The sequence below is a fragment of the Melozone crissalis genome, unplaced genomic scaffold (assembly GCF_028551555.1).
Source record: "Melozone crissalis strain CALT ecotype California unplaced genomic scaffold, PUWL_Pcris_2 ptg000034l_1, whole genome shotgun sequence".
In the NCBI taxonomy this organism is placed as follows: domain Eukaryota; kingdom Metazoa; phylum Chordata; class Aves; order Passeriformes; family Passerellidae; genus Melozone; species Melozone crissalis.
Window position 1 is genome coordinate 7,540,423 of NW_026535812.1, and position 24,017 is coordinate 7,564,439.

The 24,017-nt window shown below is 54.1% G+C and overlaps 7 non-coding genes across 7 annotated transcripts; all 7 read right to left on the minus strand.

Annotated features, from left to right (window-relative positions):
• Positions 1-2,909: 2,909 nt before the first annotated feature.
• On the minus strand, positions 2,910-2,981 carry TRNAQ-CUG (transfer RNA glutamine (anticodon CUG)). The gene has a single exon. It is a non-coding gene; the product is annotated as a tRNA-Gln (tRNA).
• A 730-nt stretch (positions 2,982-3,711) lies between these two features.
• TRNAM-CAU (transfer RNA methionine (anticodon CAU)) lies at positions 3,712-3,783 on the minus strand. The gene has a single exon. It is a non-coding gene; the product is annotated as a tRNA-Met (tRNA).
• Positions 3,784-4,546: 763 nt separating this feature from the next.
• On the minus strand, positions 4,547-4,628 carry TRNAS-AGA (transfer RNA serine (anticodon AGA)). The gene has a single exon. It is a non-coding gene; the product is annotated as a tRNA-Ser (tRNA).
• A 7,587-nt stretch (positions 4,629-12,215) lies between these two features.
• TRNAQ-CUG (transfer RNA glutamine (anticodon CUG)) lies at positions 12,216-12,287 on the minus strand. The gene has a single exon. It is a non-coding gene; the product is annotated as a tRNA-Gln (tRNA).
• A 730-nt stretch (positions 12,288-13,017) lies between these two features.
• TRNAM-CAU (transfer RNA methionine (anticodon CAU)) lies at positions 13,018-13,089 on the minus strand. Its single transcript has one exon. It is a non-coding gene; the product is annotated as a tRNA-Met (tRNA).
• Positions 13,090-13,852: 763 nt separating this feature from the next.
• TRNAS-AGA (transfer RNA serine (anticodon AGA)) lies at positions 13,853-13,934 on the minus strand. Its single transcript has one exon. It is a non-coding gene; the product is annotated as a tRNA-Ser (tRNA).
• A 6,939-nt stretch (positions 13,935-20,873) lies between these two features.
• Positions 20,874-20,945, minus strand: TRNAQ-CUG (transfer RNA glutamine (anticodon CUG)). The gene has a single exon. It is a non-coding gene; the product is annotated as a tRNA-Gln (tRNA).
• Between the last annotated feature and the right edge of the window lie 3,072 nt (positions 20,946-24,017).

Genomic DNA, 24,017 nt, shown 5'->3' on the forward strand with positions numbered 1-24,017 from the left:
AGGAAATGCCAGAGTTCCCTGGAGGAGGACAAGGGACAGGCCTGGGAGAGCTGTACCAGGGGTGCTGATCTCTTTTGTAAGCTGTTTCTGTGCTTAGATGTCAGCAGGACAAGGCCCAGAGCCTGCTGAGCAGCTGGGGCAGTGTGATCTGCCCAGAGCAGTTGACAGGAGCACAAGAACCTCCGGAGCTCCACACAGACCTGCTGGGGGTGGTGTGGGGTACTCTGAGTCATTACAGTCCTTGAGCTGCCCCCAAAAGACCCTGCCAGGGGAGACAGCAAATGCAGGAGATTGCAGACAAGCACCAGGTGATCCATGACTGAGAATACAAGGTGGGGAAATATCCTTCATGGCAGCAGAACATTGAGGGTGTGAGCTCTGTTATCCCTTGAGCGCCTGAGTCTGCAGCACCCAGTCCACTGAAGTCCACACTGGGTGACTCAGGTTTGCCTGGAGTTCAGGGATTTTCCCAGCTCTTCCACATCACAATGACACCTGCTCTGCTGCTCTGGGAGACTGATCCCGTGTCCCTTTGAAATGTAAAATGCATGGAATGGGAAACCCCATCCCAGAGCCAGAAAACAACAGCCATGGGCTCCCTGCCCTCAGCCCTTTCCCCAAAGGCACCAGCCAGGTCTCTGCCCCTGGGATGAGCACGCTGAGTAAAGCAGGTCAGTGTGGCTGTGGGTCTGTCTCAGGGAAGGACACAGCATCTCTTTGATCACAAAACCAGGCCGTGGCACAGCCTGTCACTGTAAGCAAGTTCCCCATGGCTGTCACTCAGGCCTGCAGGGGACATCCTTTCAGGTGAACATGGACTTCCCTTGCCACTGAGCTTTGCCACCTTCCCACACAGTTGAGTCTCTTCCCCACTATGGGGTTGTGCAGTGTTGACTTTGTGCCTCAACTGACCCTCAGTCTTCTGGAGGTCTGTGATAACCCATGAAAGAAATGACTCTCAGGATGAGCCTGAGTGTCTGCACTGAAAGCTCCTGAGAGATGAGGTGAGGAGTCACTTCATGGCTGTGTTTAACTGTAACTGGAGCCCAATTAACCATCAAGAAGAACAAGTGACAGAAAGTTATAAATACATTTCAATTCACCTTATATACTGGCTTGGGACCTCCAAATGAAATTCCTTAGGAAGCTGGGAGACACATTAATCATCTCCAAGTTGGGTGGTGTGAAACTGGTGAAAAAATCCTGAGATGACAGAGACAGGGACCTGATCAGCATTGAGGCCTGCCATGTGGCCACTCCCAGGAGTTTGGATGTTTCACAAAGAAGGAATGTTTGTGGCCCCACAGGGCTCTGGGACCCAGCATAAAAGGCTGCTCTGCTGCAGGCTCTGCATCCTGGTCTCTGGCCTCCCTTTCCTCGAGGAACCAGGTAAGCCTGAGCCCGCTCCATCGCTCCCTGTGGGCTGAGCTGCTCTCATGGAGGCTGCCCGGCTTGATCCTTGGGCTGCCTCAGCTGGGCCCTGGCACAGAACTGTTGGAGGGCCGTCAGCCTTTCCATGCTGGGGGCTGGGGCCAGCTGGGAAGAGGGGCCTTTGTTGCAGCAGAAGGGGATCAATGGGGCTGAGCCTCAGGGGGATGTGCCCAGCAGAATTTGCACCTGCCCTGGTGTAACAAAATGTGCCAGTGCAAGCCGGGACATTGTCTGACATGGCCATGTGTGCTCTGGAGATGGGCTGTGACCAGTCTTTCCACAGGGCCCTTAAAGCCACTGTGCTGGCTCCTCTTGCTGAAGTGGGGCGGCCTTCGCGTGCCGTGCCACTCGCAGGGCAGCAGGAGGGTGGTGGGAGCTGTAGGCACAGAGTGTGTGTTGGAGACCAAATGTGTCCCTGGCAAGAGCTGAGGGACAGAGAGACAGAGTGATGCTGAGGCTGGGTGGTGCTCCCTGCTCTGTGTTGCAGCTTTGCCTCCCGCACCGAGAGATGTCTTGCTGCAGACCCTGTCCCCCACGGCCCTGCGGCCCCTGTGGCCCAACGCCCCTTGCCAGCAGCTGCACTGAGCCCTGCAATGCCCGCTGCGCTGACTCCACGGTGTACATCGAGCCTTCGCCGGTGGTGGTGACCCTGCCGGGCCCCATCCTCACCTCCTTCCCTCAGAGCACAGCCGTGGGATCCTCTCTGTCAGCTGCTGTGGGCAGCTCCCTCAGCACCGCGGGGGTTCCCATCTCTTCTGGGGGCTCCCTTGGCCTGGGGGGCTCAGGCTTGTGCCTGCCTTTCTCCCGCTGCGGTCAGATCTGCTGAGGCCGGCGCATCATCCCCGCTCTCCTTGGCAGACGGGCCCATCTCTTGCCCTCCCTGGCCCCCCACACGTCTTCCTTGGTCTCTGTTCTGTGCCGCCGCTTTTGCTCCTTCTCATTAAAGCCTTTGTGCAGCAGTGCTGGAGAGTCGTGGTCCTTTGTTCTCCTCCTCCCTCACCTACCACCTGCTCTGCCAGGGAGATCCTTCCCTCTCCCATGGAAAGAAATGGAAGCCCAATGATGGGGCACTTCCCAGTGCTGCTGGAGCTCCTTGAATGGATTGCAGAGCAATAGAAAGGAATTGGCAGGGAAAAGAGGAAAGGGAGCCGCAGAGGAAAGGAGAAAAAAAGAGATGTGGACAGAAGTGGGCCCACAAGTAATGGCACACAGAGTGCCCTGCTGTTCCTGGGGGATTGATCCAACCTGGAATCAGCTGCCCAGAGCGTGTATCCCAGTCTCTGGTTTTGGATGCATCCAAGACAGGAGGCAGTGGTCCCAGAGCAGAGTCCTGTGCCTGCCCATTGGGAGTGGGTGTTGTGCAGCTCAGGTGCTGTGTGCTGGATGAGAGAAGAGTGCAGCAGTGCAGCAGCAGCAGAGAAGAGGGGTGAGAGTGTACGCATGCTGAGGGCAAGCACGCTGAGGCAACCAAAAGGCTCAGGTCCCACTGAGATTTGAACTCAGATCACTGGATTCAGAGTCCAGAGTGCTCACCATTACACCATAGGACCTCCTGCCCAGCTCACCTGGGGCCCCTGTGCTCAGCCTGCCTCAGCCTTATGGCCCCAGACAAGGCTGCCTGCCTCTCCACTGCTCTGCACATCTCCTCACACCAACTGCAGCCTTCCTGCACGCCCTACACACACTCTCCCATCACATCAAACTTCAGGCCAACAGCACCACAGCTCCCTCCAAGCCTGACAGGGCCTCTCTTACACGTGCCACGCTTCAAACCACCCAACATCTTCTCCTTCCCAAATGGCAACAACCCTTTCTCACTCAGGCAAACTTACCTGCCCAAGTTACCTTCACACAGCACAAGCTGATTGTTTTCTACACTGTATTTATTTTCTTATATTCTATCATCCTACATGTGCCTGCTGGGCTGGGAGGTGCCTGGAGTCGTGGGCAGGATCGCGGCTGAGGGGAGCAGGAGCAGCGGCTTAGCTGCTCTGTGGAGAAGAACAATTGCAGAGGGAAGGGGCTGCGCTCTTTGGGACCAGGAGAGGCCAGGCCGTGTGAAGCCAGGTTGAGGAAAAGCCTGGTCTGCCTTGACAAGGAATGGCTGAGCCCTGCTCACCTGCTTGGAATTCAGCTCTTCCACGCAATACCCCACAAGGCCCCTGCAGCAGGTAGCTGGAGTAGAGGGAAGAGGAAGGCTGTGGCCAGCCTCTCCCTAATAGCTGTGGCCAAGCAGGGTCAAAGTTGTTGGGCGAGGCAGGCTGAGTGCAAAAAGTGCCTTAGCAGAGGATGGTTTTGATCCATCGACCTCTGGGTTATGGGCCCAGCACGCTCCCGCTGCGCCACTCTGCTCCTCCTCATGCCTGCCTGCCATTGCCCTCACTGCAGCCTCATGCTGCCCGCCACTGCTGCCCCTCACTCCTGCCCTTGCTCTCTCATCTGCCCCCCCACCCCACTGAATACACATCCTGACCATTCACCTCCCTTCAGCCTGTGCTATGCACATCCAGGCCCAGCCCTTGCCCTTCTCACACATCTCCCGCACACAGCCCTGCACACTCACTGCCCCTTCCACACCCACCCTGCCCTGCACCTGCTCAATGCACCCTGCACACAGCCTGCAGCCTGGCCATCCATCAGCCCACCTGAAATCCACCAACATCCTCACACCTCCAGCCCTCACCACAAATACACCTGTGCTCCCAGCAAGCTGCACCACTGCTCCTGCCCAACACTTCAGATCTTTCATGGCCAACATGGGACATGGGTCGCATTTGCTTGGAATTGCTAGCAGAAACAATTCTCCTCTTTTTGTTCTGCAAATTCTGCTGCCTCAGCTCAATGCGGCTCATGGTTGCTCTGAAGCAAAATCTCTGAATTCTGGCCCTTGGGGCCAAGGAGGATTTCAAGCTGAGGGTCCTTGCATTTAACACTTGGTGCCACTGGGAGGGGTTGAAATGCTCAGTTCCAATCTGCATTTCCCCTGTCCTTCTCCATTGTTGGGGCTGCAAGTGCAGGAACCCCGGGGCAGGTGCAGCTGCTGTCCATGGCACCCACCTGTGGGTGCTGCCTGTGCTCCTGGTCAGATGTCCGCAGCCCAAAAGGGGCGCGTGCCCGTAGCTGGCAGGATTCGAACCTGCCCGGGGAAACCCCAATGGATTTCTAGTCCATCGCCTTCACCACTCGGCCACAACTACCTGCTCCAGCCCTGCCCTGCTCATCACCTGCCCTGGGCCAACACACCCACACCCACGCACTTCTGAACAAGGCTCCTCTCCACAAACACTGCTGCACATGCCTGAAAAATCACTCCCAAGGCCAGCACCAAAAAACGCTTGGCATATTAAGCAAATATCAACAACAAACTGCCTGGGCAACATTCACTCTCCTACTTACAGGACACTTAATGCACAACAAGATAAAGCAACCAACGACAAAACCAAACAAAATCCAACCAATCAAAATAGAAATCAACCAACAACTATCGTAAAGAGGGTGGTGTGTGTGTTTCTGTGTCTATGTGTATGAGTATCAGTGTGTGAGTGTGTGTGTGACAAAAGACAGTGAGGACAAGGATACAAAGGAACACAGCCTAAAAGCTTGACAGAGGCCTAAAATTTGACCGAGGAAAAGCACTTCATAGCATTTAACCTCACTTACAATTTCAAGTTATACTTGGCAACTTAGCAAAAACAACACTAAGCACCATCTAGGTAAGTCTATATCTGGAACTTAACCTTCCTGACAGGCCTTACTTACTTAGATCTCCAAGGTACTTAGACATCCAAGGAGGCAGTATTTAACCCAGATTTGCTGTAGCAAATATATGCAGATGTGCATGCACACAGACGTGAAGGGTCGGTACAATCAACGTACCTGCGGAAAACTCCCCTCAGTGGTCAGTGAAACACTCACTTTGGATGCCTTTGCATCTCCCCAAGGGGGAAGGGTCAGGCCTCAAGGAGTGAGGGTATCAGCCTGGGACTCGTCCTTCTTGGGCAATCCTCCAAGTACAGCAACCCTGAGAGTTCACTGGCTGTGAGAGCCGTCCCACTCAGGGCCATTGCTGGTCACAGCCTGCTGTGGGCCAGGAGAGCTCAAATGGTCTCATTTTGGGCCACTCTTCATAGGGTTGTAAGAGACTGAGCTTTAGTCATATCAGGGTTTCATCCTGGCCACAGTTTGTGTTGGCACTTTCTTTGAAAGTGTGACAATGGTGATGTTGTGGTGTTCAGGAAAGAAAAATATTTTCCAAGAGTGGTCATTTTGCAGAGAAATTTTCAATAGGTGTATTTACACACCTAAATACAGAGTGAGTGTATGTGTGTGTGTGTGTGTGTGTGTTTGTGTGTGCATATGAGAGAGCAAATAGATAATGGCATGAATGTTGTCACTGTGAATTTGAAATTAAGTCCTTCCTGTGATTGTGGGTCATTTCTGCCAAACCCTTTTGCACCCTCTTCATATTGTATCCATATCCTTTGCATACCATGCACTTCTGAATGCACAGTCTCCCTATTCAACATTAATCATTGATTTCAAATCAATATTCTATTTATGCTACATTCATTCAGTCAGTAACACAGTGAACGTTGCTGTCAAATTCCCGATGTCCAGGCATGAAAAGAAGAACTTTTCTCCTTTCCAGCCCACAGTCCTGCACTCACACCATTGACACACCCACACATCTCTAATGGAAGAGTTAGGATTGATTTTCCTATGCTTTTGTAGAGAAGCTTGGACAGGAATGACATGTCACACAAAATATCTGCAATAATTCTCACAAAGAACAAATTGGCACTGGGCCCTGCAGGGCTGTGATCTCCAGGTTCCAGGCTGAAGCTCAGTGACTGAGGTTTGGTTCTCTGGTGTAATTTCTGGGAGTTCTTAGTGCAGCTGCTGGTAAGCTCAGGAGAGCAGCCAGTGCTCACTCTGGCAGGGCAGGTGGTAGGTGAGGGAGGAGGAGAACAAAGGACCACGACTCTCCAGCACTGCTGCACAAAGGCTTTAATGAGAAGGAGCAAAAGCGGCGGCACAGAACAGAGACCAAGGAAGACGTGTGGGGGGCCAGGGAGGGCAAGAGATGGGCCCGTCTGCCAAGGAGAGCGGGGATGATGCGCCGGCCTCAGCAGATCTGACCGCAGCGGGAGAAAGGCAGGCACAGGCCTGAGCCCCCCAGGCCAAGGGAGCCCCCAGAAGAGATGGGAACCCCCGCGGTGCTGAGGGAGCTGCCCACAGCAGCTGACAGAGAGGATCCCACGGCTGTGCTCTGAGGGAAGGAGGTGAGGATGGGGCCCGGCAGGGTCACCACCACCGGCGAAGGCTCGATGTACACCGTGGAGTCAGCGCAGCGGACATTGCAGGGCTCAGTGCAGCTGCTGGCAAGGGGCGTTGGGCCACAGGGGCCGCAGGGCCGTGGGGGACAGGGTCTGCAGCAAGACATCTCTCGGTGCGGGAGGCAAAGCTGCAACACAGAGCAGGGAGCACCACCCAGCCTCAGCATCACTCTGTCTCTCTGTCCCTCAGCTCTCGCCAGGGACACATTTGGTCTCCAACACACACTCTGTGCCTACAGCTCCCACCACCCTCCTGCTGCCCTGGGAGTGGCACGGCACGCGAAGGCCGCCCCACTTCAGCAAGAGGAGCCAGCACAGTGGCTTTAAGGGCCCTGTGGAAAGACTGGTCACAGCCCATCTCCAGAGCACACATGGCCGTGTCAGACAATGTCCCGGCTTGCACTGGCACATTTTGTTACACCAGGGCAGGTGCAAATTCTGCTGGGCACATCCCCCTGAGGCTCAGCCCCATTGATCCCCTTCTGCTGCAACAAAGGCCCCTCTTCCCAGCTGGCCCCAGCCCCCAGCATGGAAAGGCTGACGGCCCTCCAACAGTTCTGTGCCAGGGCCCAGCTGAGGCAGCCCAAGGATCAAGCCGGGCAGCCTCCATGAGAGCAGCTCAGCCCACAGGGAGCGATGGAGCGGGCTCAGGCTTACCTGGTTCCTCGAGGAAAGGGAGGCCAGAGACCAGGATGCAGAGCCTGCAGCAGAGCAGCCTTTTATGCTGGGTCCCAGAGCCCTGTGGGGCCACAAACATTCCTTCTTTGTGAAACATCCAAACTCCTGGGAGTGGCCACATGCCAGGCCTCAATGCTGATCAGGTCCCTGCCTCTTTCATCTCAAGTGTTGTTCTTGCTCTTTGTAGAATCCAAAATCCTGTGATGACTCTTAGAATCACTGCGGGATGGAATGGACCTTATAATTATTTACCTTGAGCCCCCTGAAACAGCTTCTACAATTTCTCTGGAAAACCTCTTCCAGTGTATTAGTTGTCTCCAAGAAAAAGATTCCTATTCAATTTCCTGTCTGTATACATGTGCTTAGAGTTTTGAACTGGTAGCCCTTGAACCATCCCTACACACGCCAGCCAGGTATCCTTCCCTTTCTTAACTGAATGTCTCCTAGAAGCCCTCTCCTCTCTTTGCTATGCAGCCCCAACCCTCTCAGCCTGTCCTCACAGGCCAGTGGCTCCAGCTGCCTGGTGCTCTCTGTGGCTCCTCTGGACCCACTGCAGCAGGCCCGTGTGTTTCTTAGGCTGTGGGTCCTAGGGCTGCAGGCAGTACCCCAGGTACGGTGTCAGGAGAGCCGAGCAGAGCAGGACAATCCCCTCCCTCAACCTGCTGCCCACACTGCTCGGGATGCAGCCCAGAATAAGATTGGAATTTTGCACTGGGCTGCTCGCTGGCAGTGCAGGTTCATGTTCAGAATTTCAACCACCAGAACCTGCAGGTCTCCCTCCACAGGGCTGCTCTCAGTCCACTGAAGGCCTACTAGGCTGTGTCCAGGTTTGGGATTGTCCTGGCCTTGGCATTTGACAACCAGAGCTCTGCCCTCAGCTTGGGAAGTTGGGATCCTGCAGAAAACAAGGAATTAAACACGTAGGAAGGTGATCAAAGGCATGATTGCATCTCTCCCTAAAAGACAAATTGACCCATTTTCCCAAACACAAATTAACCCACTTTGCTCAGTGTGTCCAGCCCTGAGGTTGGGATCTGGATGGCAGCTTTGGGGCAGAGGCTGAGGGCAGGGAGCACAAAGCTCATGGCTCCTTTTCTGGGGGCAGGCATCATTTGCCCATTCACCTAATATCACACTTCAAAGGGATATTGGATCAGTCTCCCACAGCTTGTTGGTGTCATTGCGCTGTGGAAGAGTTGGGAAAATCCATGAGCTTCAGGCAAACCTGAATCATGCTGATGTGGAAATGAGTGCACACAGGGGCTCCAGAGATTCCAGGCATGCCACAGCACATGGCCTCTCTTCCATGAAGTATTTTGCCTTTGTCAGGGGCATTTCCAGACATTTTAGGACCAGTCTGAGACCACATTGTACATCCATTTATTCATGTGCTGCTGCTGCAGCTTTCCACAAGGCTTTGCCATTAGGAGGCTTCTCAAGAGCCCAGGGGATGCAGGGCGACCCAGGATAATGGAGACTGGGAGAGACCTCTGGAAGTTTTTTGGTCCCTCTCTGAGAAGAACAAACTTCCCAGCTGCCACCAGAAGCTGTGGGCCTTGTCCCATTTTCCTCTGAAAACTGCCACTGTCAGACAGGTGCCTGTCCCATGAGCAGCACTTCCAGGGATGCCCTGCACTCCCAGGAGGCCACCAGGAGATGGAAAGGGCTCCTACAGATGAGCCTCCCAGGTCCTCGATGGGGAGGACCAGCAGATGACGACACTGGGGCTGTCTGCACTGATGAGCCAGGGGTGGAGGGGGACATGGAGCTGCTGCCTCCACCACCTCCTGGCAGTTCTGGAGAGAATGGAGCTAAACTCTCCTGAGAGCTGCACTGTCACAGGACAAGAGGCAGCAATCACAAGAGGCAAGAAAGGAAATGCCAGAGTTCCCTGGAGGAGGACAAGGGACAGGCCTGGGAGAGCTGTACCAGGGGTGCTGATCTCTTTTGTAAGCTGTTTCTGTGCTTAGATGTCAGCAGGACAAGGCCCAGAGCCTGCTGAGCAGCTGGGGCAGTGTGATCTGCCCAGAGCAGTTGACAGGAGCACAAGAACCTCCGGAGCTCCACACAGACCTGCTGGGGGTGGTGTGGGGTACTCTGAGTCATTACAGTCCTTGAGCTGCCCCCAAAAGACCCTGCCAGGGGAGACAGCAAATGCAGGAGATTGCAGACAAGCACCAGGTGATCCATGACTGAGAATACAAGGTGGGGAAATATCCTTCATGGCAGCAGAACATTGAGGGTGTGAGCTCTGTTATCCCTTGAGCGCCTGAGTCTGCAGCACCCAGTCCACTGAAGTCCACACTGGGTGACTCAGGTTTGCCTGGAGTTCAGGGATTTTCCCAGCTCTTCCACATCACAATGACACCTGCTCTGCTGCTCTGGGAGACTGATCCCGTGTCCCTTTGAAATGTAAAATGCATGGAATGGGAAACCCCATCCCAGAGCCAGAAAACAACAGCCATGGGCTCCCTGCCCTCAGCCCTTTCCCCAAAGGCACCAGCCAGGTCTCTGCCCCTGGGATGAGCACGCTGAGTAAAGCAGGTCAGTGTGGCTGTGGGTCTGTCTCAGGGAAGGACACAGCATCTCTTTGATCACAAAACCAGGCCGTGGCACAGCCTGTCACTGTAAGCAAGTTCCCCATGGCTGTCACTCAGGCCTGCAGGGGACATCCTTTCAGGTGAACATGGACTTCCCTTGCCACTGAGCTTTGCCACCTTCCCACACAGTTGAGTCTCTTCCCCACTATGGGGTTGTGCAGTGTGGACTTTGACCCTCAGTCTTCTGTAGGTCTGTGATAACCCATGAAAGAAATGACTCTCAGGATGAGCCTGAGTGTCTGCACTGAAAGCTCCTGAGAGATGAGCTGAGGAGTCACTTCATGGCTGTGTTTAACTGTAACTGGAGCCCAATTAACCATCAAGAAGAACAAGTGACAGAAAGTTATAAATACATTTCAATTCACCTTATATACTGGCTTGGGACCTCCAAATTAAATTCCTTAGGAAGCTGGGAGACACATTAATCATCTCCAAGTTGGGTGGTGTGAAACTGGTGAAAAAATCCTGAGATGACAGAGACAGGGACCTGATCAGCACTGAGGCCTGCCATGTGGCCACTCCCAGGAGTTTGGATGTTTCACAAAGAAGGAATGTTTGTGGCCCCACAGGGCTCTGGGACCCAGCATAAAAGGCTGCTCTGCTGCAGGCTCTGCATCCTGGTCTCTGGCCTCCCTTTCCTCGAGGAACCAGGTAAGCCTGAGCCCACTCCATCGCTCCCTGTGGGCTGAGCTGCTCTCATGGAGGCTGCCCGGCTTGATCCTTGGGCTGCCTCAGCTGGGCCCTGGCACAGAACTGTTGGAGGGCCGTCAGCCTTTCCATGCTGGGGGCTGGGGCCAGCTGGGAAGAGGGGCCTTTGTTGCAGCAGAAGGGGATCAATGGGGCTGAGCCTCAGGGGGATGTGCCCAGCAGAATTTGCACCTGCCCTGGTGTAACAAAATGTGCCAGTGCAAGCCGGGACATTGTCTGACATGGCCATGTGTGCTCTGGAGATGGGCTGTGAGAAGTCTTTCCACAGGGCCCTTAAAACCACTGTGCTGGCTCCTCTTGCTGAAGTGGGGCGGCCTTCGCGTGCCGTGCCACTTGCAGGGCAGCAGGAGTGTGGTGGGAGCTGTAGGCACAGAGTGTGTGTTGGAGACCAAATGTGTCCCTGGCGAGAGCTGAGGGACAGAGAGACAGTGATGCTGAGGCTGGGTGGTGCTCCCTGCTCTGTGTTGCAGCTTTGCCTCCCGCACCGAGAGATGTCTTGCTGCAGACCCTGTCCCCCACGGCCCTGCGGCCCCTGTGGCCCAACGCCCCTTGCCAGCAGCTGCACTGAGCCCTGCAATGCCCGCTGCGCTGACTCCACGGTGTACATCGAGCCTTCGCCGGTGGTGGTGACCCTGCCGGGCCCCATCCTCACCTCCTTCCCTCAGAGCACAGCCGTGGGATCCTCTCTGTCAGCTGCTGTGGGCAGCTCCCTCAGCACCGCGGGGGTTCCCATCTCTTCTGGGGGCTCCCTTGGCCTGGGGGGCTCAGGCTTGTGCCTGCCTTTCTCCCGCTGCGGTCAGATCTGCTGAGGCCGGCGCATCATCCCCGCTCTCCTTGGCAGACGGGCCCATCTCTTGCCCTCCCTGGCCCCCCACACGTCTTCCTTGGTCTCTGTTCTGTGCCGCCGCTTTTGCTCCTTCTCATTAAAGCCTTTGTGCAGCAGTGCTGGAGAGTCGTGGTCCTTTGTTCTCCTCCTCCCTCACCTACCACCTGCTCTGCCAGGGAGATCCTTCCCTCTCCCATGGAAAGAAATGGAAGCCCAATGATGGGGCACTTCCCAGTGCTGCTGGAGCTCCTTGAATGGATTGCAGAGCAATAGAAAGGAATTGGCAGGGAAAAGAGGAAAGGGAGCCGCAGAGGAAAGGAGAAAAAAAGAGATGTGGACAGAAGTGGGCCCACAAGTAATGGCACACAGACTGCCCTGCTGTTCTTGTGGGAATGATCCAACCTGGAATCAGCTGCCCAGAGCGTGTATCCCAGTCTCTGGTTTTGGATGCATCCAAGACAGGAGGCAGTGGTCCCAGAGCAGAGTCCTGTGCCTGGCCCATTGGGAGTGGGTGTTGTGCAGCTCAGGTGCTGTGTGCTGGATGAGAGAAGAGTGCAGCAGTGCAGCAGCAGCAGAGGAGAGGGGTGAGAGTGTACGCATGCTGAGGGCAAGCACGCTGAGGCAACCAAAAGGCTCAGGTCCCACTGAGATTTGAACTCAGATCACTGGATTCAGAGTCCAGAGTGCTCACCATTACACCATAGGACCTCCTGCCCAGCTCACCTGGGGCCCCTGTGCTCAGCCTGCCTCAGCCTTATGGCCCCAGACAAGGCTGCCTGCCTCTCCACTGCTCTGCACATCTCCTCACACCAACTGCAGCCTTCCTGCACGCCCTACACACACTCTCCCATCACATCAAACTTCAGGCCAACAGCACCACAGCTCCCTCCAAGCCTGACAGGGCCTCTCTTACACGTGCCACGCTTCAAACCACCCAACATCTTCTCCTTCCCAAATGGCAACAACCCTTTCTCACTCAGGCAAACTTACCTGCCCAAGTTACCTTCACACAGCACAAGCTGATTGTTTTCTACACTGTATTTATTTTCTTATATTCTATCATCCTACATGTGCCTGCTGGGCTGGGAGGTGCCTGGAGTCGTGGGCAGGATCGCGGCTGAGGGGAGCAGGAGCAGCGGCTTAGCTGCTCTGTGGAGAAGAACAATTGCAGAGGGAAGGGGCTGCGCTCTTTGGGACCAGGAGAGGCCGGGCCGTGTGAAGCCAGGTTGAGGAAAAGCCTGGTCTGCCTTGACAAGGAATGGCTGAGCCCTGCTCACCTGCTTGGAATTCAGCTCTTCCACGCAATATCCCACAAGGCCCCTGCAGCAGGTAGCCGGAGTAGAGGGAAGAGGAAGGCTATGGCCAGCCTCTCCCTAATAGCTGTGGCCAAGCAGGGTCAAAGTTGTTGGGCGAGGCAGGCTGAGTGCAAAAAGTGCCTTAGCAGAGGATGGTTTCGATCCATCAACCTCTGGGTTATGGGCCCAGCACGCTCCCGCTGCGCCACTCTGCTCCTCCTCACACCTGCCTGCCATTGCCCTCACTGCAGCCTCATGCTGCCCGCCACTGCTGCCCCTCACTCCTGCCCTTGCTCTCTCATCTGCCCCCCCACCCCACTGAATACACACCCTGGCCATTCACCTCCCTTCAGCCTGTGCTATGCACATCCAGGCCCAGCCCTTGCCCTTCTCACACATCTCCCGCACACAGCCCTGCACACTCACTGCCCCTTCCACACCCACCCTGCCCTGCACCTGCTCAATGCACCCTGCACACAGCCTGCAGCCTGGCCATCCATCAGCCCACCTGAAATCCACCAACATCCTCACACCTCCAGCCCTCACCACAAATACACCTGTGCTCCCAGCAAGCTGCACCACTGCTCCTGCCCAACACTTCAGATCTTTCATGGCCAACATGGGACATGGGTCGCATTTGCTTGGAATTGCTAGCAGAAACAATTCTCCTCTTTTTGTTCTGCAAATTCTGCTGCCTCAGCTCAATGCGGCTCATGGTTGCTCTGAAGCAAAATCTCTGAATTCTGGCCCTTGGGGCCAAGGAGGATTTCAAGCTGAGGGTCCTTGCATTTAACACTTGGTGCCACTGGGAGGGGTTGAAATGCTCAGTTCCAATCTGCATTTCCCCTGTCCTTCTCCATTGTTGGGGCTGCAAGTGCAGGAACCCCGGGGCAGGTGCAGCTGCTGTCCATGGCACCCACCTGTGGGTGCTGCCTGTGCTCCTGGTCAGATGTCCGCAGCCCAAAAGGGGCGCGTGCCCGTAGCTGGCAGGATTCGAACCTGCCCGGGGAAACCCCAATGGATTTCTAGTCCATCGCCTTCACCACTCGGCCACAACTACCTGCTCCAGCCCTGCCCTGCTCATCACCTGCCCTGGGCCAACACACCCACACCCACGCGCTTCTGAACAAGGCTCCTCTCCACAAACACTGCTGCACATGCCTGAAAAATCACTCCCAAGGCCAGCACCAAAAAACGCTTGGCATATTAAGCAAATATCAACAACAAACTGCCTGGGCAACATTCACTCTCCTACTTACAGGACACTTAATGCACAACAAGATAAAGCAACCAACGACAAAACCAAACAAAATCCAACCAATCAAAATAGAAATCAACCAACAACTATCGTAAAGAGGGTGTTGTGTGTGTTTCTGTGTCTATGTGTATGAGTACCTCTGTGTGTGTGTGTGACAAAAGACAGTGAGGACAAGGATACAAAGGAACACAGCCTAAAAGCTTGACAGAGGCCTAAAATTTGACCGAGGAAAAGCACTTCATAGCATTTAACCTCACTTACAACTTCAAGTTATACTTGGCAACTTAGCAAAAACAACACTAAGCACCATCTAGGTAAGTCTATATCTGGAACTTAACCTTCCTGACAGGCCTTACTTACTTAGATCTCCAAGGTACTTAGACATCCAAGGAGGCAGTATTTAACCCAGATTTGCTGTAGCAAATATATGCAGATGTGCATGCACACAGACGTGAAGGGTCGGTACAATCAACGTACCTGCGGAAAACTCCCCTCAGTGGTCAGTGAAACACTCACTTTGGATGCCTTTGCATCTCCCCAAGGGGGAAGGGTCAGGCCTCAAGGAGTGAGGGTATCAGCCTGGGACTCGTCCTTCTTGGGCAATCCTCCAAGTACAGCAACCCTGAGAGTTCACTGGCTGTGAGAGCCGTCCCACTCAGGGCCATTGCTGGTCACAGCCTGCTGTGGGCCAGGAGAGCTCAAATGGTCTCATTTTGGGCCACTCTTCATAGGGTTGTAAGAGACTGAGCTTTAGTCATATCAGGGTTTCATCCTGGCCACAGTTTGTGTTGGCACTTTCTTTGAAAGTGTGACAATGGTGATGTTGTGGTGTTCAGGAAAGAAAAATATTTTCCAAGAGTGGTCATTTTGCAGAGAAATTTTCAATAGGTGTATTTACACACCTAAATACAGAGTGAGTGTATGTGTGTGTGTGTGTGTGTGTGTTTGTGTGTGCATATGAGAGAGCAAATAGATAATGGCATGAATGTTGTCACTGTGAATTTGAAATTAAGTCCTTCCTGTGATTGTGGGTCATTTCTGCCAAACCCTTTTGCACCCTCTTCATATTGTATCCATATCCTTTGCATACCATGCACTTCTGAATGCACAGTCTCCCTATTCAACATTAATCATTGATTTCAAATCAATATTCTATTTATGCTACATTCATTCAGTCAGTAACACAGTGAACGTTGCCGTCAAATTCCCGATGTCCAGGCATGAAAAGAAGAACTTTTCTCCTTTCCAGCCCACAGTCCTGCACTCACACCATTGACACACCCACACATCTCTAATGGAAGAGTTAGGATTGATTTTCCTATGCTTTTGTAGAGAAGCTTGGACAGGAATGACATGTCACACAAAATATCTGCAATAATTCTCACAAAGAACAAATTGGCACTGGGCCCTGCAGGGCTGTGATCTCCAGGTTCCAGGCTGAAGCTCAGTGACTGAGGTTTGGTTCTCTGGTGTAATTTCTGGGAGTTCTTAGTGCAGCTGCTGGTAAGCTCAGGAGAGCAGCCAGTGCTCACTCTGGCAGGGCAGGTGGTAGGTGAGGGAGGAGGAGAACAAAGGACCACGACTCTCCAGCACTGCTGCACAAAGGCTTTAATGAGAAGGAGCAAAAGCGGCGGCACAGAACAGAGACCAAGGAAGACGTGTGGGGGGCCAGGGAGGGCAAGAGATGGGCCCGTCTGCCAAGGAGAGCGGGGATGATGCGCCGGCCTCAGCAGATCTGACCGCAGCGGGAGAAAGGCAGGCACAGGCCTGAGCCCCCCAGGCCAAGGGAGCCCCCAGAAGAGATGGGAACCCCCGCGGTGCTGAGGGAGCTGCCCACAGCAGCTGACAGAGAGGATCCCACAGCTGTGCTCTGAGGGAAGGAGGTGAGGATGGGGCCCGGCAGGGTCACCACCACCGGCGAAGGCTCGATGTACACCGTGGAGTCAGCGCAGCGGGCATTGCAGGGCTCAGTGCAGCTGCTGGCAAGGGGCGTTGGGCCACAGGGGCCGCAGGGCCGTGGGGGACAGGGTCTGCAGCAAGACATCTCTCGGTGCGGGAGGCAAAGCTGCAACACAGAGCAGGGAGCACCACCCAGCCTCAGCATCACTCTGTCTCTCTGTCCCTCAGCTCTCGCCAGGGACACATTTGGTCTCCAACACACACTCTGTGCCTACAGCTCCCACCACCCTCCTGCTGCCCTGCGAGTGGCACGGCAGGCGAAGGCTGCCCCACTCCAGCAAGAGGAGCCAGCACAGTGGCTTTAAGGGCCCTGTGGAAAGACTGGTCACAGCCCATCTCCAGAGCACACATGGCCGTGTCAGACAATGTCCTGGCGTGCACTGGCACATTTTGTTACACCAGGGCAGGTGCAAATTCTGCTGGGCACATCCCCCTGAGGCTCAGCCCCATTGATCCCCTTCTGCTGCAACAAAGGCCCCTCTTCCCAGCTGGCCCCAGCCCCCAGCATGGAAAGGCTGACGGCCCTCCAACAGTTCTGTGCCAGGGCCCAGCTGAGGCAGCCCAAGGATCAAGCCGGGCAGCCTCCATGAGAGCAGCTCAGCCCACAGGGAGCGATGGAGCGGGCTCAGGCTTACCTGGTTCCTCGAGGAAAGGGAGGCCAGAGACCAGGATGCAGAGTCTGCAGCAGAGCAGCCTTTTATGCTGGGTCCCAGAGCCCTGTGGGGCCACAAACATTCCTTCTTTGTGAAACATCCAAACTCCTGGGAGTGGCCACTTGCCAGGCCTCAATGCTGATCAGGTCCCTGTCTCTGTCATCTCAGGCATTTTTCACCAGTTTCACACCACCCAACTTGGAGATGATTAATGTGTCTCCCAGCTTCCTAAGGAATTTCATTTGGAGGTCCCAAGCCAGTATATAACGTGAATTGAAATGTATTTATAACTTTCTGTCACTTGTTCTTCTTGATGGTTAATTGGGCTCCAGTTACAGTTAAACGCAGCCATGAAGTGACTCCTCACCTCATCTCTCAGGAGCTTTCAGTGCAGACACTCAGGTTCATCCTGAGAATCATTTCTTTCATGGGTTATCACAGACCCACAGAAGACTGAGGGTCAGTTGAGGCACAAAGTCCACACTGCACAACCCCATAGTGGGGAAGAGACTCAACTGTGTGGGAAGGTGGCAAAGCTCAGTGGCAAGGGAAGTCCATGTTCACCTGAAAGGATGTCCCCTGCAGGCCTGAGTGACAGCCATGGGGAACTTGCTTACAGTGACAGGCTGTGCCACGGCCTGGTTTTGTGATCAAAGAGATGCTGTGTCCTTCCCTGAGACAGACCCACAGCCACACTGACCTGCTTTACTCAGCGTGCTCATCCCAGGGGCAGAGACCTGGCTGGTGCCTTTGGGGAAAGGGCTGAGGGCAGGGAGCCCATGGCTGTTGTTTTCTGGCTCTGGGATGGGGTTTCCCATTCCATGCATTTTACATTTCAAAGGGACACGGGATCAGTCTCCCAGAGCAGCAGAGCAGGTGTCATCGTGATGTGGAAGAGCTGGGAAAATCCCTGAGCTCCAGGCAAACCTGAGTCACCCAGTGTGGACTTCAGTGGACTGGGTGCTGCAGACTCAGGCGCTCAAGGGATAACAGAGCTCACACCCTCAATGTTCTGCTGCCATGAAGGATATTTCCCCACCTTGTATTCTCAGTCATGGATCACCTGGTGCTTGTCTGCAATCTCCTGCATTTGCTGTCTCCCCCGGCAGGGTCTTTTGGGGGCAGCTCAAGGACTGTAATGACTCAGAGTACCCCACACCACCCCCAGCAGGTCTGTGTGGAACTCTGGAGGTTCTTGTGCTCCTGTCAACTGCTCTGGGCAGATCACACTGCCCCAGCTGCTCAGCAGGCTCTGGGCCTTGTCCTGCTGACATCTAAGCACAGACACAGCTTACAAAAGAGATCAGCACCCCTGGTACAGCTCTCCCAGGCCTGTCCCTTGTCCTCCTCCAGGGAACTCTGGCATTTCCTTTCTTGCCTCTTGTGATTGCTGCCTCTTGTCCTGTGACAGTGCAGCTCTCAGGAGAGTTTGGCTTCATTCTCTCCAGAACTGCCAGGAGGTGGTGGAGGCAGCAGCTCCATGTCCCCCTCCACCCCTGGCTCATCAGTGCAGACAGCCCCAGTGTCATCTCCTGCTGGTCCTCCCCATCGAGGACCTGGGAGGCTCATCTGTAGGAGCCCTTTCCATCTCCTGGTGGCCTCCTGGGAGTGCAGGGCATCCCTGGAAGTGCTGCTCATGGGACAGGCACCTGTCTGATAATGGCAGTGTTCAGAGGACAATGGGACAAGGCCCACAGCTTCTGGTGGCAGCTGGGAAGTTTGTTCTTCTCAGAGAGGGAGCAAAGAACTTCCACAGGTCTCTCTCAACCTCCATTATCCTCGTTTGCGCTGTATCCCCTGGGGCCGTGAGCAGCCTCCTAATGGCAATGCCTTGTGGAAAGCTGCAGCTGCAGCACATGAATAAATGGGTGTACAATGTGGTCTCAGACTAGTCCTAAAAGGTCTGGAAATGCCCCTGACAAAGGCAAAATACTTCATGGAAGAGAGGCCATGTGCTGTGGTATCCATGGAATGCCTGAGTCCAGGGCACTGTGTGCACTCATTTCCACATTGACATGATTCAGGTTTGCCTGAAGCTCATGGATTTTCCCAACTCTTCCACAGCACAATGATTCCCACAAGTTCTGGGAGACTGATCCAATATCCCTTTGAAGCTGGAAATTAGATGAATGGGTAAATGATGCCTGCCCCAGAAAAAAGGAGCCATGAGCTTTGGGCTCCCCGTCCTCAGCCTCTGCCCCAAAGCTGCCATCCAGATCCCAACCTCAGGGCTGGACACACTGAGCAAAGTGGGTCAGTTTGTGTTTTGGGAAAATGGGTCAATTTGTCTTTCAGGGAGTGACATAGGCATGGCTTTGATCACCTTCCTACGTGTTTAATTCCTTGTTTTCTGGAGGATCACAACTTCCCAAGCTGAGGCCAGAGCCCTGGTTGTAAACTGCATGAAGAGGAAGAACATCATTTGAGATGAAAGAGCCAGGGACTCGATCAGCATCGAGGCCTGGCAAGTGGCCATTCCCAGGCGTTTGGATGTTTCACAAAGAAGGAATGTTTGTGGCCCCACAGGGCTCTGGGACCCAGCATAAAAGGCTGCTCTGCTGCAGGCTCTGCATCCTGGTCTCTGGCCTCCCTTTCCTCGAGGAACCAGGTAAGCCTGAGCCCGCTCCATCGCTCCCTGTGGGCTGAGCTGCTCTCATGGAGGCTGCCCGGCTTGATCCTTGGGCTGCCTCAGCTGGGCCCTGGCACAGAACTGTTGGAGGGCCGTCAGCCTTTCCATGCTGGGGGCTGGGGCCAGCTGGGAAGAGGGGCCTTTGTTGCAGCAGAAGGGGATCAATGGGGCTGAGCCTCAGGGGGATGTGCCCAGCAGAATTTGCACCTGCCCTGGTGTAACAAAATGTGCCAGTGCACGCCGGGACATTGTCTGACACGGCCATGTGTGCTCTGGAGATGGGCTGTGACCAGTCTTTCCACAGGGCCCTTAAAGCCACTGTGCTGCCTCCTCTTGCTGAAGTGGGGCGGCCTTCGCGTGTCGTGCCACTCGCAGGGCAGCAGGAGGGTGGTGGGAGCTGTAGGCACAGAGTGTGTGTTGGAGACCAAATGTGTCCCTGGCGAGAGCTGAGGGACAGAGAGACAGAGTGATGCTGAGGCTGGGTGGTGCTCCCTGCTCTGTGTTGCAGCTTTGCCTCCCGCACCGAGAGATGTCTTGCTGCAGACCCTGTCCCCCACGGCCCTGCGGCCCCTGTGGCCCAACGCCCCTTGCCAGCAGCTGCACTGAGCCCTGCAATGCCCGCTGCGCTGACTCCACGGTGTACATCGAGCCTTCGCCGGTGGTGGTGACCCTGCCGGGCCCCATCCTCACCTCCTTCCCTCAGAGCACAGCCGTGGGATCTTCTCTGTCAGCTGCTGTGGGCAGCTCCCTCAGCACCGCGGGGGTTCCCATCTCTTCTGGGGGCTCCCTTGGCCTGGGGGGCTCAGGCCTGTGCCTGCCTTTCTCCCGCTGCGGTCAGATCTGCTGAGGCCGGCGCATCATCCCCGCTCTCCTTGGCAGACGGGCCCATCTCTTGCCCTCCCTGGCCCCCCACACGTCTTCCTTGGTCTCTGTTCTGTGCCGCCGCTTTTGCTCCTTCTCATTAAAGCCTTTGTGCAGCAGTGCTGGAGAGTCGTGGTCCTTTGTTCTCCTCCTCCCTCACCTACCACCTGCTCTGCCAGGGAGATCCTTCCCTCTCCCATGGAAAGAAATGGAAGCCCAATGATGGGGCACTTCCCAGTGCTGCTGGAGCTCCTTGAATGGATTGCAGAGCAATAGAAAGGAATTGGCAGGGAAAAGAGGAAAGGGAGCCGCAGAGGAAAGGAGAAAAAAAGAGCTGTGGACAGAAGTGGGCCCACATGGAATGGCACACAGACTGCCCTGCTGTTCTTGTGGGAATGATCTAACCTGGAATCAGCTGCCCAGAGCGTGTATCCCAGTCTCTGGTTTTGGATGCATCCAAGACAGGAGGCAGTGGTCCCAGAGCAGAGTCCTGTGCCTGGCCCATTGGGAGTGGGTGTTGTGCAGCTCAGGTGCTGTGTGCTGGATGAGAGAAGAGTGCAGCAGTGCAGCAGCAGCAGAGGAGAGGGGTGAGAGTGTACGCATGCTGAGGGCAAGCACGCTGAGGCAACCAAAAGGCTCAGGTCCCACCGAGATTTGAACTCAGATCACTGGATTCAGAGTCCAGAGTGCTCACCATTACACCATAGGACCTCCTGCCCAGCTCACCTGGGGCCCCTGTGCTCAGCCTGCCTCAGCCTTATGGCCCCAGACAAGGCTGCCTGTCTCTCCACTGCTCTGCACATCTCCTCACACCAACTGCAGCCTTCCTGCACGCCCTACACACACTCTCCCATCACATCAAACTTCAGGCCAACAGCACCACAGCTCCCTCCAAGCCTGACAGGGGCTCTCGTACAAGTGCCATGCAAAATCTTTTCTTTCCCAAATGGCAAGAAGCCCTTTCTGTCTCTCAGGCCACGATGGTTGGGGTTTTGTAGTGAAGACAATGCCAGTGCTGGCAGCCCAGCGGAGTATTTGTGGTTTCAAGGCAAGTGGATGTGTCATGGGGTGGTGCCATGGGCTGGGAGCAGGGCGGGTTTGGCTTGGGTCAGAGGTCAGGGGACCAATGGGATGGCAGCCATGAAATGTCCCTGTTAACTGTTGAGACTAGTGTGCTGCTGGCACCCCTCAGCAAAGGGGATGGCAGCATTTTTGGGGCATATCTTGGCAGAGCACCAGTGGGACAGCTGGGGTAGGCAGCGTACAAAGTGGTCTGGCAGGGCATCAGTGCAGCATGGGGGTTGCCAACAGGTGATTGAGTGGGGCCTGGCTTTCTGGCAAGTTTGGAGGGGCTCAGATTCTTGGGTGAGATTAACTGTGCCTTTGGACTTTTAAGCAGTGCAAGAAAGAAGATGGCCCTGAGAAGTGACTTTCAAATTCTGACTTCTTTCGAGTGGCAGGGGTTTGCTGCAGAGATTGCTCCACCCAACCTTCCTCTCACTCTAGATCTGTTCATGGGATGGCAGTGACTGTACCAAAGGGGCACCCAGAAATTGGACATTTCTGGGTCAGTTCTAGACATAAATGTGAAGGGAAAACTGTCTAGCACTGGGCTAGCATGGGGTACCCTTGGTCTCAGGAAAGAGGAAGAGGAAAGGTCAGCAGATGCTTTTTGCCCTGGCTCATGTCTCAGTCCAAACTACAGCTGGAAATGCTTTCCTTTAGCCAAGGACTGCCACCTTGAGAGAATGTGATGAATGCTATATACACAGTTAAGAAGGAAAGTGTGCATCACTAGTGTGTTTCATCTAGTGTACAGACTGCAAAGGGACTATAAAGGCCAGTGCTGGCTTTTTCTCCTCAGAATTTTTCTTTGGGAGCAGCTGCTGGATATTTTGAAGGGCTTTGGGATCTGCAAGAGTGAGTGGATAAGATGGTATGTAGAGCTTGAAGGAAAATGCAGATATCCAGGGATCTGGATGCAGTTCAGTGGGTACAAGTTACATGTTGAGCAGCTGATAGCACAGAAAACGTTCTAAAAGAAGAAAGAGGCTGTTCTGCATTTGCTTTTTCTTTTGCAGCCTATTAACTGCACCACCAACAATGAAGTGCTTCTTCTTCCTTCCCTGCTACATGCAGGATCACATTCTGTCAGTCTCCAAGAGCCAGGATGTACAGCAGGGCTCTTCCACGAACTGCTCTCACATGAATGGGGGTGGGCCAGAAAAGAGGTTGTCGTTTTCCTGGGCACTGTCAGCATTCACGAACACAACCACACGATGGTGGTGTTGACTTGCCAAAGGACACGCAGTGACAGTGAGCCCAGCTCAAAACCAGCCCAAGCCCAGAGCCAGGCTGGAAACGTCCCTGCTCTCAAATCAACGGGGTCAGGACAAAAAGATTCCGCTGATCTTCCTCTTCCAAGAGCAAATCCTTCTTTGCACCACACTCAAACAGCAGCATGAACTCCTTTGCCCTAACAAAACTTTTCACTCCTGCAGAGTCCGGCCACAAACTTGAAAACATCTGGCAAAAACAGAGCTCAGAAAAGTGCCAGCTGAGAAAAATCTTGCTGCCTGCAACTTCACCTGCACCCATCGAGTGACCAGCACAGACCCTGCTATTGGCACTGTCCTCATCAGCACCGAGTACCATCCTGAGCCTGCAGCCTCACAGCCAGCATCCAAACAGAACAGCACCAGGGAAGAACCCCATGAGTACATTTTTAGAGCCGGGAGTCTCCATGCCTGGAAATGTTGCCAGCACTGCTATTTGGGTTTTTTTGGTCTTGGCCAAAACGGGGCATTACATTTCTTCCCAGGGCAAGGTGATTTTCCCTTGGTTGTTGGGATTACACACTGAGCATCCAAGTGTTGTCGTTTTGTCCTGAATGGAAGAGCAGGGGAATGGGGATGCTCCCAGCTGTCACAGACATGTCCAGTTCCAGTGAGGAATGTGGTGCCCAGTTTGTGGTATGCACTGTCAGATGATGTTTCCTGTTGTTTATTACTTACAGTCTGTTGGGAATTCTGGTCTTGATTTGGCAAGAGCCAAGTAGCTTGGAGGTTTCTTCTGTCAGAAATCCATGCAGATTCTTTTGCCTGGCTGTCCCAAGGGGAAGGAACAGCTTTGGAGTTGTTGAAGCCACAGGCTGTGGATGCATCTCCTGAAAACCAGTCTACAATTGTTTGTCTGACTCTGTCCCTACCCATGGCTTCCAGGGACCCTCCTGGTGTTCTGGATATTCCCAGGAGAGGATATTACAACACCTGCTTTTAAACCAAGAATTTCAAATGCAGTAAGTCATTCACATTCCATGTGAGCTGTCCCAGTGGTGGGATGTGAGAGGGAACACCCCACACTGCTCTTTGACATAATCCATAATGATTTGATAGATGTAGGAATCATTTAGGAATCATTTTTTTTTATGTTTGGTGTTCCCCTTTTTCTCCCTGGAATAATTTTAAAATGATTCCTTTAACAAGTCATCTAAATTTGAGAAATTGAATTTGAGAGGAAATGATGCAAAATAAATGCAGGAAGACATCACAGAATCATCACAGAATCCCAGAAGGGTTTGGGTGTGAAGGGACCTTAAGAGAATCCCCTTATTCCATCTCCTGCCATTCCATCCACCAGTTGAGGTTGCTCCAAGCCCTGTCCAAGTGCAGCCTTGGACACTTTCAAGGATGGGGCAGACACTATTATTTCCCTGGGTTTCTGGGCACAAGTGGAAATTTCCAGCATGGAACTAAGATATCTCCTTTGTTCTGTTGGGGTTCA